Source organism: Staurois parvus, unplaced genomic scaffold, assembly GCF_062004578.1.
Source record: "Staurois parvus isolate SC_StPar_1 unplaced genomic scaffold, SC_StPar_1.0 ptg000075l, whole genome shotgun sequence".
Taxonomy (NCBI): domain Eukaryota; kingdom Metazoa; phylum Chordata; class Amphibia; order Anura; family Ranidae; genus Staurois; species Staurois parvus.
The window spans coordinates 583,372-604,933 of record NW_028317871.1 but is presented as its reverse complement, the minus strand read 5'-3'; the positions used below and the strand labels follow the sequence as shown (position 1 = coordinate 604,933).

The 21,562-nt window shown below is 39.0% G+C and overlaps 1 protein-coding gene and 1 pseudogene across 2 annotated transcripts in view; both read right to left on the bottom strand.

Annotated features, from left to right (window-relative positions):
- SNX29 (sorting nexin 29) overlaps window positions 1–21,562 on the bottom strand; it is a 1,801,773-nt gene that overhangs the window by 1,218,693 nt on the left and 561,518 nt on the right. The gene's annotated exons all lie outside the window — the stretch shown is intronic.
- LOC149469307 (uncharacterized) lies at window positions 14,213–20,266 on the bottom strand (annotated as a pseudogene).

The following is a 21,562-nucleotide window of genomic DNA, read 5'->3' as shown; positions in this document are numbered from 1 at the left end:
ATCCCTGGCTTGTGACCCTGATCATTCTCTCCGCCTGCTCCTCCTGTACCTACCTGCCCGATAGTTATCGACCCGGCCTGCCTGACTACGTTGTGCTCTATATGTGTATGTACCTGTGTATCTATATCAGTTTAGGTTTGGGTTTGTTTCACCTTGTTGTATGTATTTGTGTTAGCTTGGGGTTTGGTGAACTGCGTTTATATTTGTATTGTTAGTCTCAATAAATTATATTATTTACTATATCTGAAGCCTACGTTTCCCTGTGTCAGTCCACACACTTCTGGTCACACCCGCATCCCTGACAGAGATAATCTTGATGGACTTTATTGTTGAACTATCAGTATCAGACGACTTCACTTCCATTTTTGCGATTGTGGATTCCTATGAATGTACCTTTCAGCCATCAGCAAAAGAAACAGCCCAAACATTTATCAAGGAGGTGGTAAGACTTCATGGAGTTCTAGCCAGTTCTAGCCAGTATTGTAATCGAGCAGGGGGTGCAGTTTACGTCAACATTTTGGAGAGAACTCTGCAAGTCACTGCAAATTGAACTATGCTTTTCTTCAGCTTATCATTCACAGACCAATGGACAAACTGAGCGTACTAACTAGACATTAGAGCAATACCTCAGATTTTTTTCTTCCTTTTCACAGGATGACTGGACACATTTGCTACCTCTGACAGAGTTTGCTTATAATAATTCGGTGCATAGTGCCACAAATCAAGCTCCATTTTTTGCTAATTATGGATTCTTTCCATCCTTCCTGCCTGCTACAGTTCACCGGTACCAGCAATTCGGGATAAAGTTAACTTCTTTCTGAACAACAACAAGAAGTTGCAAGCTGCTGTGGCCAAAGCTCAGGAAGACAACGAGAAATTATTTGACAGAAGGAAAAGGGGAATTTGCTTCTTAATCCAGGAGACAAGGTTTGGTTGTCAACTGTAAACCTAAAACTGCTGTGCCCATCAAAGAAAGTAGGACCTAAATATATTTGTCCCTTTTCAGTCAGGAGAAGGATCAATCCAGCAGCGTATGAACGTTCTTTACCTAATTCTTACAGGATTCATTCTGTATTTCACATATCACTACTAACAACTGCTGTGCCTGACCCTTTCCCAGATCGGGATCCAGGACCTCCAGCACCAATTATAATCTATGGGTCTGAGGAATATGAAGTGGAAACTATCTTGGACTGTAGAATGAGACAAGGGATTGTACAGTATTTAATTAAATGGAAGGGATTTGGTCCAGAAGAGAATGTGCATGCTCCAGAACTTTTGCTAATTTTTTTTCATGGTTCACCCAGAAAAGAAGATTCAAGTTGGCATCTCACAGCTGCCTATAAGGGGGGGGGGGGACTTTCATGGAAATCAGAGGCACAATCATGCACGAAGATGTGTCCATACTCATAATAATTCTCAAGTGACAACTAGATATGCACTAACATGCTGTCAGGGAAATAGTATGCACAGTCATGCACGAAGATGTGCGCATGCTCATAATAATTGGTTAATAAGTGGCTCCAGAGACCAGAAGATTGCTGAGTGGTTTTCAGCTTCTACTGTTTGTGACCTGATCCTGTACTATCCAGCCTGTCTTGACACCTCGTTGCTGACTCAGGCTTGTGACCTGACCCTGCCTTCTGTTCTGGTACCTTTCCTGCTCCGCCAATGCTGACCCCGGCCTGGCTCTGATTCTGTTTTGGTTCCTGATTCTGCACCTCCACTGTTTGGCTGATACTGACTCCTGCCTGCCTGATTGCCCAAGATTCTGCATCTGCCTGCTTGTTGCCCGTGGTTCTGCACCTGCTGCCGTGTCCTCTCATCGATCCTCTGCCTGCTGTTTAGCACCTGCAGCAAGGTTCTTTCAGCCATGATCTCATACAAAGGACCCATGCCACTCCTGCCTGCCTGATTACCCAAGACCCTGCATCTGTCTTCTTGCCAGCCTGCTTGCTGCTTGCGGTTCTCCACCTGCTGCAGTGTCCTCTTCATCGATCAGCTCATCAATCCACCTGCTGTTTAGCACTTGCACCCGTGCAACTCCGTGCCCTGCTATATCCTGTCACCACCTTCAGGAGAAACAGGACAGGAGAAGTAAGGGAAAGCCTTCTCATCAGCTCGGCCTCAAACAGGTACATGACAGGAGTACTCACTGGCGTGAGGAGGGCACAAGCCTTAATGGGCAACATGAGAGGAGCCAGTCTTGGATCGAAGGATCACTGGGTGTGATAGCCATTGTCCCATGGAAAAAAGATGAAGGTAGGCACTGGTAGGATTATTGTAGGATGAATATTAGTGTGGAGCTTGGGAATTCTACAATTTCCTGGTTCACATCTGACCACGCCCCCTAGAAAATACTTTTATTTAATCTAAAAAATGAAATTCTGACCAAAAACACGAACTTAGCCTTTACCCCCCCCCCCCCCCAGTCACATCAAAACAGACTTTGAAATCGTGCGACTTACAGTGAAGTCGCAATGATTTCAAAGTTGGGTGAGATGCCAATTTCAGGTGCGATTTGCAAGACATCTGACACAGATGTCTATGCAAATCACACCAAAAGTAGTACTACTTTAGAAATCGGTGCAGCTATGACCAAGTCGAAACAGCACCGATTTGACCGCTCTAATTGCGGACAATAGGGTGCGACTTGGCATACAATTTGCAAGTCGCATGGCATGCCAAGTTGCACCCGATGTGGGTGTTAAGGTAATTTTATTACTGTCCAGTTTTAATGGAGAATGGTATACAAACATGTGCTCTGCTGTATTTTTTTTTTTTTTTTTGCATCAAGCTTAATTAATGCCAGACTAGGTCAGGCAGACATTTTCTCCCTCAAAGAATTTCAGCCATTGGGCCTAATCATAGGAGGAGGGTGCAATAGAAACTACATACTGCATTCTAGCACCCAAAATACAACAAAGTTGGAGCTGCAAAGCCACGCTCTTAAAGCAGCAACACATATGAGTACCATATATAACAATTAAATAGTTCAACAATATTACATGTATTTAAATACAGCTAAGCAGTAATCTTAAGAATGCAGTGTAAAAACATAGCTCATGTTGCAACCTCACATGACAAGAACTTCAAAAATATACCTTATCAGAGATTGCCCCCAAGATATTAACAATTGTTAGTATATACTGTAGATAAGAAAAGTTATACTAAACCCTTAATTAAAATGTTGCTGTGCATGAGTGTAAATGTATATTCTTCTACTCCTATTTTATACCTCATGTTTCCTATTTCGTTATCATCATCAAGAGTTTCAAGGGTGAATTAAGCTCCTCTTACAATATGCCAATAATCTTAGATATACAAAACATCCCACTCAAAATTCAAACCAGACAGCATACATGTATTTATTGGGACAATCCAAAAAATTCTTATTTTCCTCAAAATTGAGAACCTGTCTCCACCCCTAACTAAATAACTGAAGCTCTCTATAATCTATACCCAGAAGGTGTCCAGAATAGAATCATGAAAATGAACAAAAAGACTTGCCACATTAGATTTGTTTTTGTACTGATTACATACAGTATAAGTGGTGTCTTAAGATAGAGGTGGTTTTGTAAGTTTTTTATCCAGCAAAAGCATATGAATACAATGTATAAGAGACTGGAAGAGCACTGGACCTAACACCAGTGACCATAATAGTCCATAAAGTTCATCAGTCTTAAATTAAAATGGGGTATGTATTGGTGGCAGCCATCCTCAGAGTATAGTCAGCTCTGTTTCTTCTCTTTAAATGATGGCTAAACATATCACATAAGCTCCTTGTAGACCTTCCTACCTACTGGATCCTGACACAAGGATCTGGATCTGTGCAAGTTCAGACATAAACAACATTCCTTGCAATTTACCAATCATTTAATAGGAAAGACTTTCCTGTGTTGCAGGTTACAACTGTTTGTGAATCCCTCAACTACTGGCAACTACAAACTCTTGTCCAAGTAGCATTTCTTTTTTTATGTTTTTTTTTTTACTATTCTGGTATTTACTGTTAAGACTGTCTAAAAGGTATGAGCCCCGGGTGAGTGGCTTTCTACTCAGAAATGTTAAACTCAATCCCAATATATTGCCTAATTTAGGGCAAAGTAAAGGCATATGCTCCCTAACCATGTTTTTGAGTTATTTATATTCCAAACTACAGCTAGAAAAAAAAATCAAGTAAAGCAACACTTTAGTCTTACCTTGTGCAGAAAGATATTCGCAGAGACTGCTGATCCAAATGTGTAGTTTTATTTATTTACTACAGGTACTTACTGTATATACTGCCATCAATTTACGTAGGGCTTTACACATACTGTATATATTGTACATTCACAGCATCCCACATCATCCCAGTCACTTACCATCCCCACCAGATGACATCACTGCTCTCCTGGATATTGAGATGACCCACTACTGTACAGTCAAAAGAAGTGTCCACATCTAACAGGACCCAGCCAAAATAAAACAGAAAAGGAGTAAATAACTGTGACCTGAAATTCACAGGACCGTGGGTTTGGCTAAGTAAAGAGGGTATTTTGATAGGGTTTTTTTTTTTATTGCATTGATCACAGTATATCTATATGTGACATTTGCTTCCATGCAACTTTTGAATAGTTGGTATATACATATGACTATGAAATTAGAGAGTGCAAAATCTAGTGCAGCTGTGCATGGTAGCCAATCAGCTTCTAACTTTAGCTTGTTCAATTAAAAAAAAATGGAAGCGGTTTGGTTTCTATGCAGAGCTGCACCAGATTTTGCACTCTCCAGTTTTAGTAAATCAACCCTAATGCAGACACAATATAATTAGGCATTGCTTTGTGATGAAATATACATCTAGTGGGCAACATTTTTGCTGTCCTGTAGAGTTTATAGTGCTCAAAAGAACTATGATTACCCTGCATATTGTGTGGCTGCTTCAGGATCACCTACACGTAGACACAGGGAAGTGTTAAAATGTTTGATGGGTGCAGGGCAAGGCTAAAAGCCCTGTTAGCTTTTAATTTCTGTTTGTGTGCCCATTGTATACAGTGCTCAGCATAAATGAGTACACCCTTTTGAAAAGTAAGATTTTAATCAATATCTCAATGAACATGTTGCAAAATAAGAGTTTTGAATTAGTATTCCTGTATTTGTAGGTGGTTGTGGGAAGAAATCCTTTTCAAAGCCAGTTAGGCGCAAGCAGTGTGACTTTATTTAATCACACACAAAAAAGATACAAAGTCAATATAAATGTAGCAAATTCAAATACAAAAAGATATATGTAGCTTACAATGAAATAAAAAGAAAGAATATAAGTTGTTTGTTCCTTGGATATAAGAAGAAACATGTAGTTCCTTTGTTCTCTTAGAAAGGAGCTTGGCCTAGAACCATGTGCTCTATGAAGTGACCATGTGCTTTCCTTTGTGTAAGTGTCTGAAGTGTATGTATGTCTTAATGAAGTGAAGTGAAGAGAAGAAGTGAGACAGTTCCTTGAATGGGCTATCATACTTAAAATGCAGAAGGAACTAAGTCCTCCCACTATCCTTTGTTTCAAATTTGCGGGCTCCTTAACCATTCCCCTAGTGTGCTGCCACGCAGCATTACTGTTTAGCAGTTGTTATTTACATGTTATATTATAATGTTATTTGGTATCATCCACACACCCCTGCTGTTTCTGACTAGTTGGTTGCTTCCACCTTCATTTCCTGTTGTAATGCCATTTTTGTTTAGTGGTTATCAAGATACTGTAGAGTGAGGAGGTTGTGTGACATCACTGGAAATTTACCTATGAAAACACCTTTTATGTTCATACCTTTGCTACCTTGAAGCATAAAGAAGCATTGGAAAATACCTCTGAAGTTGTTATTCATTGAGTAAACTATCTGTTAAGGTGATCATTCAACTTGCTGCACACATTCTGACAGACCGGGTCTAAACGAATCTCGCCACAAGTACAACAGATGCCAAGACAGAACAGTAAATTTCCAGTAAATCTCCATGAGAATCCATCACACAGCCATCTCTGCAGCTTCAGAACTGTGAGTAACCATTCTCCTGTATGAAGAACAGTAATCTTGTCTGTACACTGAGTGGAGCATCCAGTGTGAGCCAGGCTGCTGCTCTAGCTGCCTCATTGCAATAGACATTCAGCTCCCCAGCTCTGCCTGCTTGCAAATAAAAGTAACTACAGATTTCTGCAGATTTCCAACAAGACACTAAAACTACAGCACTTGTCATTATGTCTGACAGAGATCCCACTTATGAGTCACCTGCATGTAATCAAGATAAAACAGATACCATGCTGCATTCTGCTCGTCCTGTTAGAGCCCCTCATCCATCTTTGAAGGCAAGGGAGGCTTATGATGCAAGGAAGAGACATACAGTAACCTGACTGCATTATGGGAGAAAACTTTAAGTTGTATAACAGCCAGTAATGAAACTAGCAACAATTCTGAGCAATTGAATACTGCCCTCTCAAGGGTTAAGAAGGCATTTGAGAATTATAAAAGACTTTCTGAAAAGTACTCTTCTATTTTGTCACATTCCAATGTAGAGGAAGCTTCAATAGAATTAAAGAACTTTATTTCTACTGACCAGCAGAGACATATCACTTATCTTGAAGCAAAGACACAGATAGAGGGTAGATTAGCACAACTACATGAAACTACATCCTGTATATCTGCTTCTTCCAGACACTCAGGAAAATCAAATAGATCTGCCCGCTCATATCATAAATCATCTTCTAAGTCATTGCGGTCCTGCTCTGTAAGGTCAACACTGAGCAACCAAATACTCAAAGCTCGCCAAAAGGTTGCAGTAGCCCATGTTCAAGCTACCTTTTCTGAAAGAGAAGCAGCCTTCAAGGCAGAAGCTAAATGCAAGGAGGCAGAAGCTAAATGCAAGGAAGCAGAAGCTAAATGCAAGGAAGCAGAAGCTAAACGCATTCAAGCAAGAATACAAGCAGAATCAGAGGCTCAGCTAGAAATCCTTCAGAAGAATAGAGACAAGGAAGTAGCCTTAGCAGAATTATCCATCTTGGAACAAGCCCTTTTAGAAGAAAAAGGAGCATATTGTCCCAGCTTGGCTGCATGTCAAGACCCTGTTGAAAGGACCCTACAGTTTGTCTTAACCCAGAACCACGACGATACAGTTCCACCTACAGTTGGAGATTCTTCCCATAATCATCCAGCAAGTCAATCAGAAGGCAAAATGTTGTCAAAGCAAGCTGACCAACCAGACGCACCTTCCAACAGAGACACTCCACAACTACTGCGTGCCACAAAATTAAGTGTACCAACTTATCCAGCTCATGTGCCACCACAACCATATGTGAACAGAGATTACAAGGGCACAACAGAAGACTACAGAGTGAACTCTATACCTCCTTTAATACAGTTAACTTCAAACGCACAGAGATCTTCAGACACCAGACCCTTACCTGGATTGAACCCATCTGCAATACCTTTCTCTCCACCTATCAGTCAGCATCAGATACCAACCATGATTCAAGATGGTGCACCATCAGTATCACCTGTGGATGTAAAAACTGAAAGGGTTGATATTGCAGAGTTCAGCAAGTACATGATTCGGCGAGAGTTAATTACTACTGGACTGTCTAGATTCGACGATCACCCAAAGAACTATAGGAGTTGGAGATCTACATTTAAGGCGGTAACCAAGAACTTGGACATTGAACCTCAAGCAGAACTTGACTTACTAATAAGGTGGTTGGGGCGTCAATCTTCAGAACAAGTAAAGAGACTTAAATCCGTCTACATTTATAACTTTGAAGCAGGCCTTAATGCTGCCTGGGAACGTCTGGAACAAGACTATGGGAGCCCCGAAGTCATTGAATCTGCCTTATTCCAGAGACTAAAAGACTTTCCTAAGATCTCTGTTAAGGACAATCATAGGCTTAGAGAGTTAGGTGACCTCCTTCATTAACTTGAAATTGCTAAGTCAGATCCTAGTTTGCCAGGTCTTAGCTATTTAGACACTGCTCAGGGCGTAAATCCTATTGTAGCAAAGTTGCCTAGTTATCTCCAGGGAGAGTGGACTAGCGTAGGATCGAAGTATAAATATGAACACCATGTTTCCTTTCCCCCCTTTTCCTATTTTGCAGAGTTCGTCAGGAAGATTGCAAGAACCAAGAATGACCCAAGCTTCCTGTATCCAGATACAACCACCTTTCCTTCAACTACTTCAAAGGGTATTGCCACCAACAGTAAATTCAGGGACTTAAGGCATCCTATTGCCGTGAGGAAGACTGCTATCACGTCCAACGTCTTGGCTACAGACACTAAATTACAAGATACCAAGGCAAGCAAGCTTGATCAACAGTGTCCCATTCATAATGCGCCACATTCTCTCTCCAAATGTCGTGCATTTAAGGACAAGCCTATCGAAGAACACAAGACATTTCTCAAAGAACATAATATCTGTTTCAAGTGTTGTGCATCCTCCGATCATTTCGCTAGAGATTGTAAGATCGCCATCCGATGTTCCCTGTGTAACAGTGCCAAGCATGTGGATGCTCTTCATTCAGACCTGTTCAAAAGGAAACCTTCACCCGGAAGCAACCCCAAGACCACCTCAGATGATGGCGGGGAGAGAACTGAGCAACATGCCAACCCCGTAACCACAAGATGTACAGAGGTGTGTGGAGAAGGGCTTCATAGCAGGTCTTGCAGCAAGATATGTCTTGTAAGGGTTTTATCTGAAGGATGTCCACAAAATGCTATAAAAATGTATGGCATACTCGACGATCAGAGCAATCGCTCGTTGGCAAGTACAGAATTCTTCGACTTATTCAACATTCGTGGAGAGGCCTGGTCCTATACCTTGCAGACATGCGCAGGAAGGGTCAATACTTCTGGAAGAAGAGCCCATGGCTTCATAGTGGCATCAGAATATGAGAACATAGAGTTTCCTCTTCCTACTCTAATCGAATGTGATCAACTACCGAACAACAGAGAAGAGATCCCCACACCTGAGGTTGCACATCATCACCCTCATTTGAGCCACATTGCTAAATGCATTCCTACACTTAACAAGGATGCGAAGATCTTGATTCTTCTAGGGAGAGACATTCCTAGAGTTCATAAAATAAGAGAGGTATGTAACGGTCCAGATGATGCTCCTTATGCCCAGAAACTTGATCTTGGATGGGTGATAATAGGAGAAGTTTGTTTAGGTCGATCTCACAAGCTCTTGGATGTAGCTTCCTACAAAACTAATGTGGAGGGATCATACACCTATCGATCGATGAAATGTCCATTGCACTATTATGTGAAGGAAGGACTTGATTTCAATCCTGAAGTTCCATATCAAGTACTCCAAGGCATTACCTGCAAGCTCACTTCTTACAAGGATCTTGGTGATGCGGTGTACCAGACTACATGTGATGACAACAAGATTGCTCCTTCGGTCGAAGACAAGGAGTTCATCAAGATTATGAATGAAGAGTTCTTCAAGGACAACTCCAACAGTTGGGTAGCTCCATTACCCTTTCGTGTACCAAGGCTCACTCTCCCTAACAATCGAGAACAAGCTTTAGCCAGATTTACTGTACTTAAGAGAACTCTACGCAACAAACCTGAGATGCAAGAGCACTTTCTAGCATTCATGCAGAAGATTCTAAATAACCATCATGCCGAGCCAGCACCAGACCTTGTAGAAGGCGAAGAATGCTGGTACCTTCCATCCTTTGGAGTCTACCATCCTCGTAAACCGGAGCAAATCAGAATCGTCTTCGACTCAAGCGCTCAGTTCAAGGAAACTTCTTTAAACAACGTTCTTCTAACAGGTCCAAATCTAATGAACAACCTTGTAGGAGTGTTGATACGGTTCAGGAAGGATCCCATTGCCGTGACAGCTGACATCCAACAGATGTTCCACTGTTTCGTAGTCAAAGAAGACCACAGAAATTATCTTAGATTCTTGTGGCACCGCAACAATGACATTAATGATCAGGTGATAGATTATCGCATGAGAGTCCATGTCTTTGGCAATAGTCCATCTCCTGCCGTGGCAACTTATGGACTGAGAAGAACAGCACAGGAAGGTGAAAAGGAATTTGGATTTGCCACCAGGCAATTCATTGAGAGAGATTTCTATGTAGATGATGGTCTGAAATCTTTCCCAACACCTGAAGAAGCCATCAATCTGATAAAAGGAACTCAACAGCTCCTGTTGACTGCTAACTTAAGGCTTCATAAGATCGCATCTAATAGCAGTGAAGTAATGAAGGCTTTTAATCCAGAAGATCATGCTAAAGACTTGAAGGATTTGGATTTGGGAGTAGATGCCCTACCCACGCAAAGGAGTCTCGGTCTTCTCTGGAATGTAACTTCAGATGCATTCACCTTTCAGGTCTCTGACACCAAGAAGCCATTCACCAGACGAGGAATCCTGTCAACTGTCAATAGTCTTTAAGATCCCCTAGGCTTCGTGACTCCAGTTACCGTCCAAGGGAGATCCATACTTCATCAGCTTACTGAGAGAGTGACAGAATGGGATGCCCCTCTGCCAGTAGACCTACTACCTAAATGGGAGAAATGGAGAGACTCCTTGAAAGTACTGGAAGAACTTAATATCCCACTGTGCTATTCACCTACTTCAACTTCAAGAAGTCAGAGGAAAGAGATTCATATCTTTTGTGATGCGTCCACCGAGGCTATAGCGGCCGTGGCTTATCTCAAGATCATAGATCCCTCCGGGAGATCCCATGTCGGGTTTCTTCTAGGAAGAGCCAAGTTAGCTCCAAAACCGGCTCACACTATTCCAAGATTAGAATTGTGTGGAGCAACCCTAGCTGTCGAAGTTGCAGAATTCCTGCAAAATGAAATGGACACTGAAATTGATCAGGTTAAGTACTACACTGACAGCAAGGTCGTACTTGGCTACATATGCAACACTGTAAGAAGGTTCTATGTGTACGTGGATAACAGGGTAGAACGAATACGAAAAATCAGTAGACCTGAACAATGGAACTATGTCCCGACTGGTTTGAATCCCGCTGACATTGCCACGAGGTCAGTGCCAGCAGTTGTCCTCACGAAAACCATTTGGTTTACAGGCCCAAGTTTTTAACAGACCAGTCTTCTACAAACTCAGAAGAAGATATCGATTTCTACCTGGTGGATCCAGACACTGATCAGGAAATCCGCCCTGAAGTTATAACATTGAGTTCTAACATCTGCTCAAGAAGAAACTTGGAGGTAAGACGTTTTGAACGTTTCTCTTCTTGGAAAAGATTGGTGAAGACTATAGCAAGATTGAGTCATATTGCACAGATTTTCTGCAAGTCCAACCAGACATCGTCTTGTCATGGATGGCACACCTGCAAGGAGTCACCCAATTCGTTAGAGTATGAGAAGGCAGAGTTATTCATCATACGTCGTGTGCAAGAAGAAGTCTTTGCAGAAGAGATTAAGTGTTTGAGAGGCAATAGACCAGTCTCAAGGGGTAGCCCAATATTCAAACTGAACCCAATAATCGACAATGAAGGCATGCTTAGAGTTGGGGGACGACTGAATAGGTCAAGCCTGCTAAGAAGGGAACAGAACCCTTTGATAGTACCAAAAAAACACCATTTGGCAACCTTGATTATCTGGCATTACCATGAGAGAGTCAGACATCAAGGAAGACACTATACCGAAGGTGCTATTAGAGTTGCAGGGTTCTGGATAATTGGAGTGAAAAGACAAATAGCCACGATTATTCATAACTGTGTCAAATGTCAGAAGTTAAGAGGTAGACAGCAGTATCAACAGATGGCTGACCTACCTGCAGACAGACTGAGTGAAGATGCACCCTTTGCATATGTTGGGATCGATGTGTTTGGAGCATGGATAGTAACGGCCAGAAGAACTCGTGGTGGTGAAGTCAACAGCAAAAGATGGGCTGTAATGTTCACTTGCTTAAGTGTAAGAGCTGTACATATCGAAGTGATTGAGTCAATGGACACTTCAAGTTTTATCAACGCTCTAAGGAGATTTCTTGCTCTAAGAGGTCCTGTGAAGTTGTTGAGATCAGATTGTGGAACAAATTTCATTGGTGCTTGCAGAGAGTTACAGATAGACCAACAAGTTGGAAATTATTTGAGTGATCAAGGCTGCGTATGGAAATTCAACCCACCACACTCTTCGCACATAGGCGGAGCATGGGAACACATGATTGGGATGGCAAGACGCATACTGGACTCAATGTTGCTTGACGTGAGTTCTTCACGCCTTACCCATGAGGTGCTCACCACATTGCTTGCTGAGGTCGCAGCAATAATCAACTCAAGACCATTGACTGCCGTATCTACAGACCCAGAATTTCTGACTATCTTAACTCCAGCTACATTATTGAGCAGGAAGATTGGACAGATTCAAGCGCCAAAGGGTATTTTCGATGAAAAGGATGTATATAAACGTCAGTGGAGATACGCTCAATACCTTGCAGATCGTTTCTGGGACAGATGGAGGAAGGAATACCTCACACTTCTCCAAGGACGTAAAAAGTGGCAAACCCAGAAGCCCAACCTAAAGGAAGGGGACCTAGTCCTGCTAAAAGACCAGCAAACTCACCGGATCCAGTGGCCAGTTGGACTTATTACAAAAGCCATTGCCAGTGATGATGGAAGAGTCCGAAGTGTGGAAGTCAGGATCGTTAAGGACGGAGACTCAAAAACCTTCCTCAGACCAGTTACTGAGATTGTCCTAATTATGCCTGCTTCTAGTAATTCTGATTCAGTGTTATGTGAGGGAGTTACTTAAGATCTCTAATATAGCTAACTTGCAGATTTGAGAAGGTTAGATAGTATTTTTCTGTATGCAATGTTAATAGTATTTTATAAGGAAAAAAATAATTGTGTAGTGGTATCTCCCGATACCAGACGGGGAGTGTGCTGCCACGCAGCTTTACTGTTTAGCAGTTGTTATTTACATGTTATATTATAATGTTATTTGGTATCATCCACACACCCCTGCTGTTTCTGACTAGTTGGTTGCTTCCACCTTCATTTCCTGGTGTAACACCATTTTTGTTTAGTGGTTATCAAGATACTGTAGAGTGAGGAGGTTGTGTGACATCGCTGGAAATTTACCTATGAAAACACCTTTTATGTTCATACCTTTGCTACCTTGAAGCATAAAGAAGCATTGGAAATAATACCTCTGAAGTTGTTATTCATTGAGTAAACTATCTGTTAAGGCGATCATTCAACTTGCTGCACACATTCTGACAGACCGGGTCTAAACGAATCTCGCCACAAGTACAACAGATGCCAAGACAGAACACCTAGCCTCCTCCCAGTGTATCCAGTTAATAACATATGTTTCTTGTTCAGTCACAGCTAGGCCAATTAACATGACTGACATGAACACTCTAGAAGAGAACTCTGAAGTTCTTAAGTTACATATACAGCTGTCTGAATACATGATTTATGAATACAATTTAAACTCTCAGACTCATTATATGAAATCAAAATAAGGTATACATTACCTAGCTATTCTAAAGAAAATATAAACATAGACTCGGCTTTTCGTAATTATCCAACCCAGACACAAATAATTCACATCTGTTATTACTCAATTTCAAAACCTCGCATTCACATCCAATTAAGAGGGTATATATCCTGCCAGGCATATATCAGAACTTACTAGAGACCAAATTAAAATTTAGATATTAAAAATTAATATTACATTTCCCTCTGAAATATGAAATTCATATTTTAATTTATATCACGCACACTCCATTTATACTTCATTTACACAGGTTTTGATTTAGTAATTTCAAATGTATCATTATTTGTAACTGAGTCAGCAAATCCAGATATTATTTTCTCTTAAGTATATTTTGTAATAAATCATCTCCTTTCCTAATTTCACTTCTAATTTGCTTATAGAAACTTCTCATTTTACGCATCAAACATAATTGAAATATAATACATACTATGATAATAATAAAAATTATTATTATAGGATGTAATAAAATATTTCCTGCTGCAGATGCCACTGAAGTTTTTCCCCACATTGATACAGTACGTTTAAATTTTGACCACCAAGAGTGACCTAAAAATTCAGACCATTCATGGTCTATTTCTTGCAAGTTCCCTTGTTCATGTTTAAATAATATTTCTGCCTTTTGAAGTTCATCTGATAAAGCTATCAGTAAACCTTTCATCTTTTTGAATAACATTTGCCCAATCTCTCCAAGGTTCATCCACCTGAGATATATTGTACTGTATGGGAAGAGCACTTACATTTTTCATAAGCATGTTTGTCAAATTCATTCTCATCCCATTAACACTTATTGCTAAAATATCTTATTCTATACAGAACAAACCTCGACTTAAGTTTTCTGTATGTGTACAAGAATAGAAGAGAGATTTAACCCTTTCTGAGTTAGACATAACTTGGAAACAAACTTTCTTTTTATCTACAATTGAAATTACCTCAGAAGTGGTTTTAACCTTTTCTATCCTTGCTGAACATAAAGTATGGTTATGGTAACAAGAATGAAATATACCTTTATCTTGATTAGGTAGACAAATAACTTTAGACTAAAATTGTAAACATGAAGACAGATCTAATTGTTCTAACTCAAAATTATTATCATTAAATGCAAATCTGTATATTGCAATTGATAATATAGTAACCGTGTGTTGCTAACAGGTAATCCCAAGACAGTGATTGGAACCAACATTTGTTCTTTTCCTGCTACAGGAATCATTGAAGAACTATAACATATGTTCTGATAACATCCAATCCATTTATTTACCCACAGATCTGTATGGTTTATGGCATATACATACCCTCTGGGTAAATTGTGTACAGTACCTAGAGGAGTTATTCCACTTTGAAAGGCTTGAGCTATTATTTTAAAATTTGTGGAATATTCCATCTGGATTTCTAAACATGCTCTGGCTATATGGGAATGCAGTTCACTTGTCATTAAATTAAGAGTAATATTCTGTAAATGTAATATAGATGGACCCATAATATTGGCTGTTTTAATTACCATATTTTCCAATATCTGATTTAAGTTTCTTTGCACTTTAATGCTATTGCTTCCCACTAAACCAGCTGTCTCGAGATCAGACTTTAATGTACTAATGTCCATACTATTTGTAATACTTCCAATAGTACCAACTCCTCCTAAAATACCTTAAACTATACCACGCTTATTCCTGTGAAGATTCTTAATATTAGTTCCAAACCATCTTTCAATACCTAATTCCATATTAACCAGATGTTCTTGACATTGTGGATACCGTGTTGAGATTTTGCATTCTGAAATGTTGAAGTTCCACAATATAATAACAAACTTTCCTTCTCTCAAGGAGTCTGGTTTGGAAATGGTTAATTTGGAAAGGACTAGCTGGAATAAATTTAGTATCCGTGCACTGTGTTCTTTTAGGGGATATTACAATTACATTTGTATTCACACATTTCATTGGATAATTTTCTATTGATATGCAGCATTCATATATACATGTGTCATTAATAGATATAGTGTTTTGATGATACACAAATTTACCAGTTCAAATTACCAAAAATACTTTTATGGATAATATCAGTTTTATAGTGATGAAAACTTCCCAAAAATTCACCATTTCTTTTCCAAGTTAATAATGAATTGTGAGGTAGGTGTATTTGTGTACTACACATCAAATTCAGATTATCCTTTCCTTCTATGAGTCTTAAAGATTGAGGAGATATTTTTATCTCTGGGACAATCAAATCTACCACAGTAACAATTACTTTGACTTTAGTTTGAACCAAAGCTCTTGTTACTTGGAAATCCCATATTTTAGCTATGTCTTTTTTCATTCCCATTTATATTCAGATGTTCGGGATCAAGAAAGTGTGAATAACTTTGTAATTGATACCAAATATCTGTTTTAGAACTTCCTATTTTACCAGTATTTCACATGTCTATTGTAATATCTCCTGACCAAATAGTAGGCTCATTTTCCTTTAAAACTATTAACCAGTATCCCATATCTGATAAATTACATTCAAAGTTACTAGTTTTGTTATTGATTATATAAGATCCTTGCATTTTAACAAATTCTGATTTAGACTCTATTTTAGCTCTTATTTCAATATCATTACTATGAACGAAATACAATTCCATACAAGTTCTTCCATAGCCTATGCATACATATCCTAACAAGTCTTCAGCTGTATTAATGTCACTGTCCTTAGGAAAAAATCTTTTGTTCCTAATAAGTGTAATGTCTTTCTTATGTAGGGCTTCAATCTTGTTAACTTCTGCATTGCTGGAACAGTTTATGATGTAGATTACCAACGATGTAATTGTCACTAGGAAAAAAATCAATCCTGTGATGATAAGTCTTTCCTATTTACTGCTTTGATTTTCTTTGTTCTTTTGTTGTAATTTTTACTTCTTTCTGGAATCTGTGATTATTTTTCTTTTCCAGATTTTTGAAATCCATTTCTGCAAAAGAAATGCAGTATCATTATCTCGGTATAAACAATTTACATTGGTCAGTGTGTAACCACATTTTTTGTTGTCTACGAGCATTTTTCACTGAATTTAGAGGTCTTTGAACTTGTACCATTACTCCTTGAACATCCAAAATATCAAATGGACCTTCCCAATTACTTTGCCATGGTCCAGTTTTTCTGAAAATTTTTATCATTACTTGTCCTCCTTTTTCAAACTTAGAAGAATGTGGAGGAACCATTTTGTGCATGCGAGTAGCTCCATGTGGTACAATAGTGTTCAGATTGTCTTGCAACATCTGTAACCACTTTGTTTTTTCTATTGCCTCTCTTTGCGGTGTAGACAAAAAAAGGTTCATGGGGAAACACAAGCGGCATTTTCCTTCCTGTCATTAACTCAAAAGGAGAATACTGTGTTGCAGAAGATGTTGTACTTCTGACACTCATCAGAACCAATGGCACAACATCGACCCAAGTATTTTCTCTGTCCAATAACATTTTTGCAATTCTTGATTTGACAGTCCTATTCATTCTTTCCACAATACCTGCAGATTGTGGATGATATGGCACATAAAATCTGTTGTATACCTAAGATTTTACACATTGCCTGCATGATTTTACCTGTGAAATGGGTTCCTCTGTCACTACTGAGGTTTGTTGGTATACCCCAGACTGGAAAAACATGATTAATTGGCATTTTAGCAGTTGTTAATGCATCATCTTTGCGAACAGGCAAAATTTCAATCCATTGTGAGAAAACATCAACTACAACTAAAGCATATCTGTACCCATTTTTACCTGTTGGTAACGGTCCTATATAATCTAGTTGTAATGTGGACCATGGTCCATCTGCTGGAGGAGTTCTTTGTAATGGAGGTTTTTGACCCTTAGGTCGAGGATTCACTTGAGCACAGATTAGACAAGATTGAACTACACTGTCTACTGTTTCTTCCATTTTGTCCCAGTAAAATTTTTCCCTGAGAATTTCAAGCAATCTTTGTTTACCTATGTGACCTAGGCTTTCATGATTGTATTTTGTAAATTCTACCTGTAGATGCTGCGGTATAACAGGATGCAGAAACCTGTTTAAGTCATGAAACAAAATCCTGTATTCACATACAAAGGGAGATTTTGGATCAACCTGAGAAGATGAAAGAGATGGATCCCTTTTCTGTTCTTCTGCAAAGGAGGGAATCTGTGTGTCTGTCTTCCTAACAACCTTAACTGAGACTGGTTCAGACTGAATCACTGGTTCTCCATGTAAAGCTGCTTCTTTTGCTAAGAGATCAGCTGTCCTACACTCATCTCATCATTATCCTTCCTATGAGATGGAATTTTAACAATTGCATAGGCAAAAGGATTTTCCTCTGCTAGCTTAAAAATTGATTCAAGTATCTCTTTGTGCACTAGGACTTTATTGGATGCATCTACAAAACCTCTACATTTCCAAATTTGGTAGATAGTCAGAGAACGTACAACATATGAGCTGTCACTGTAGATCACCAATGGACTTCTGTTCTCTTCCTTGTCTAATGTTATCACAGTTTTTACTGCTTCAAGTTCTGCCCTTTGAGCTGAAAAATGTCCTGGCAATTTGTGCTGTATGGAATAATTACGCTCTGGATACCAAATTGAATATCCACTGTAATAATTACCAGACATACAGTATCTTGAACCATCAACAAATACAGGTTCATCAATTTTCTCTGCCTCTCTACGAAAAAGAGGAGAGGAAGTCTCTTGGACTTCACATAAACATTCATGTTCTAACCCGTTGTATTCCATCAACTGAGGTAGGACATACTTGGCAACCTGTATTTGCTTAAGTGATAGAGCTAACAACCATTGAGAAAATCTTTGGTTGGAAACTCCAGGAACATTTTTCTCAAAAAGGAACTTCAATGTGCTATGCGGGGTTTGTAGAATAATTTTGTTGAATCCTACAATATGCTCTGTTGCTTTTACTGCATAATGTACTCCCACAAGTTGTCTGACACAATCATCAAAACCTCTCTCTACTGGGGAAAGAAGACATGAGAAGTATCCAAGACTTCTCCAGACTCCTCCCTGTTTCTGAATCAAGACAGCTGAGATTGCAGTTTCTGAAGCATGCACCTGCAAAGCAAATGGTGCTTGCTTATCCACAGTAGAAAAAGCTGGAGCTGTTTGTAAATCATTTTTCAACATTTCAAAAGCCTTTTGCTGGATTTCTGTCCAGGGATCAAATACATTTTCCTCATTGTACTTCATCAAATCATACAGTGGTTTGGCTATTTCTGCAAATGATTCGATAAAATCTCTAGAAAAATTTAGCAAACCCAGAAACTGTCTCAGTGCTTTAAATGTTGTTGGTACAGGAAGTGACGCAATAGATTCAATTCGTTCTTGTAAAGGCTGTCTCTTTCCTGGACCAATCAGAACTCCAAGAAATTTTACTTCATTTTTCATGAGCTGAACTTTGCGAGTATTCAGCTTGAGTGTAAACAATTCTGCCAAGAGGGTCATGTGTTCAATCTCAGTATCCGTCATAAGCAAGATATCATCTACATATTGGATTAAACAATCTGGTCTAGAGAATTTAGACAAAACATTTGCTAATGCCTGATGAAATATAGACTTAGAAGAATTATATCCTTTTGGAAGACGTGTGAAACAACATTTTACATTTCTGTGGACAAATGAAAATTTGTATTGGCAGCTCTCAGCCAATTTAATACTAAAAAATCCATTTGCAATGTCAAGTACAGAGAACACTTTTGCATTGACATTTATTTGTGACATGATATCTGGAGTTTCCGCCACAATGGGTGTACAACTTGGAGTGTATTTGTTTAGCATTCTTAGATCTATCAATAATCTGTATGCACTAGGGTCATCACGTTTTGCCACTACCCACAAGGGATTATTTATAACTGAATTAGCTTTCCTGATCATACCCTGTTCCAAAAGTTCTTTTATAATTACAGGTTCATCGGATTGTGGCGGCAACTTGTATTGTTTTAATGGGGGATGGTCTTTGCCTAGTACAAAGCCTTGTTAAAGACTTCAACATCTTTAAACAGTCCTGCTTCATTTTTACCTTGACTCCAAAGTTTTTTGTGTAATTGTACTTACTGTTTCAATTCCAAATTATCTCCTGTATCTGGCCATTTATAGTCATCATCAATTGCTTCTGTCAAACAGATGCTGCCGACTTCACAATAATCTGCTGGGTCAATTACCATAGGCTTACGATTAGCAGGGCCTTGCCAATCAATGCCATTGGCTAAATCAAGTATCCACCCTCTTTGAGACAAAACATCTGTACCAATAATGTTCTCTGCTCCTTGACAAAACCAAAAGTCAATTTCTGTTTGCAAACATCCTGGAATTTCAAAAGACACATTTTTACATTTTTTAGCTTAAACATCACCTTTCCCATTGAACCCTACAACTGTACAAACTGCTGCATTTGATGGAATAGGTAATTTCAAACCTGTGACACTAATTTGAGCTCCTGTGTCTAAAAGACATTTCAATTTTTGGCCGTTAATTTTGGCTTTTACATAGGGACGCCCACACTTGTCTAAGAAAATTGGAGCTACATAATCCAGACAGTGAGGCTCAAACTCCCTTTCTTTCACCAGTCATGGTGAAGGTAATAGTGGCTGTCTTAAAGTATTGGATGAATGTGAGTTGTTCACATTTCCTCCATTACCAATTGACATTTCACTGAGCTCTTTTATCAGAGGAGCGTAGGGTGAAGATGACTTAACTTCCTGTGAACGAGGTGGAGCAGACGGTTCAAGAGAAATAAGTCCATTTTCTTTTCCCAAATTTCTCATCTAAATATCTTTCAAAAATTTCATGCACTGCCACTTAAAATGACCTTGCTTTCAACAATAGTAGCAAATGAGTGGTCTTTGAGTCCCTTCTCTTACTCTGTCATTCCTGCGGGAGGTAGCATTTCCTGTCTTGAATTTATCCCGATTTTCATTTCTATGATAACTATTCTGGATTGAGGCAATTTTTGGTCTCACATTACTTTGCTTTAATTGCCTTCTTACTTTTTCTATAACGTAAGCTGCATCATCCAAATTATCCTTTCCATTAGAAATCAACAATGATGCTGGATCAAGATACTTACATTTTTTTACAAAATCTTTGACCATAGCAGGGGTCTCTTCCTGTAAATTAAATATCATCCTGTATGCTGTAGAAAATCGAATTCTAAAATCAAAAGGATCATCATTTATGGTAGCTCTTAAGGAGTCTAAAATTTCCAAACTAGGTGTCTCCTCTCCAGTAGTGAATAGTAGTAACTGACGTCAGTTGCATTGCTATGAATTTCAATATCATCTTCGTCCATATATGGAGTCTTGATTAACCTACGAGCCATAAAACTTGGGATCCATAATCCAAAAATATTATTTCTTTGTTCATTATTTAATTGGAACCTATCGCAAAAATTCTCAAACATCTGAATTATGGAAAGAATTTTCTTTCATATCATATGCTGGTATATCCTTCAATATTTTCATTAACTGATCCTGAATCTGTAATTTCAGCTTAGAGGCCCTGGCAAGTAACGTCTGTCTTTGAACATTAACCTCACTGCTCTCCTCATGTGTCCCACTGGGTGAATCTGGAATATATGAGGCTTGTGCATTATCTGATTGGTTGTTTTTTTAGACACCACAGCTATTTGCATGTTTCTTAATATTGCAACATTTTGAGATTCAATTTCTTGCTCAAGATGTTCAATATAGTTACAAAAAGTTTCAGTTTGTACAATTGGATTCAATAGTATCGTGCATTTTTGTACTCTGTAAGACATTTTCTCTCTCTGCCTTATTTACAACACAAACCACATTTTGCTCAGCCACATCAAACACCATAAAATTGAAAACTGTAACTAGCTTCATAATGTTAAGCAATTTTCTTTTCATCTTATTAAACGAAAATCTATATCTATCAATATCAACATTAGCCTGCATACATTGCTCATACATAGATTTCCACAAACCAGTTTTAGAAGCATGGCTAGCTAAACCTTGAAATTCCAACTTACTTTCACTAGCTAATGAATCAATAAATTCCATTTTTGCTACTCACCGAATTTAGCAAGTTTTCTCTTTTGT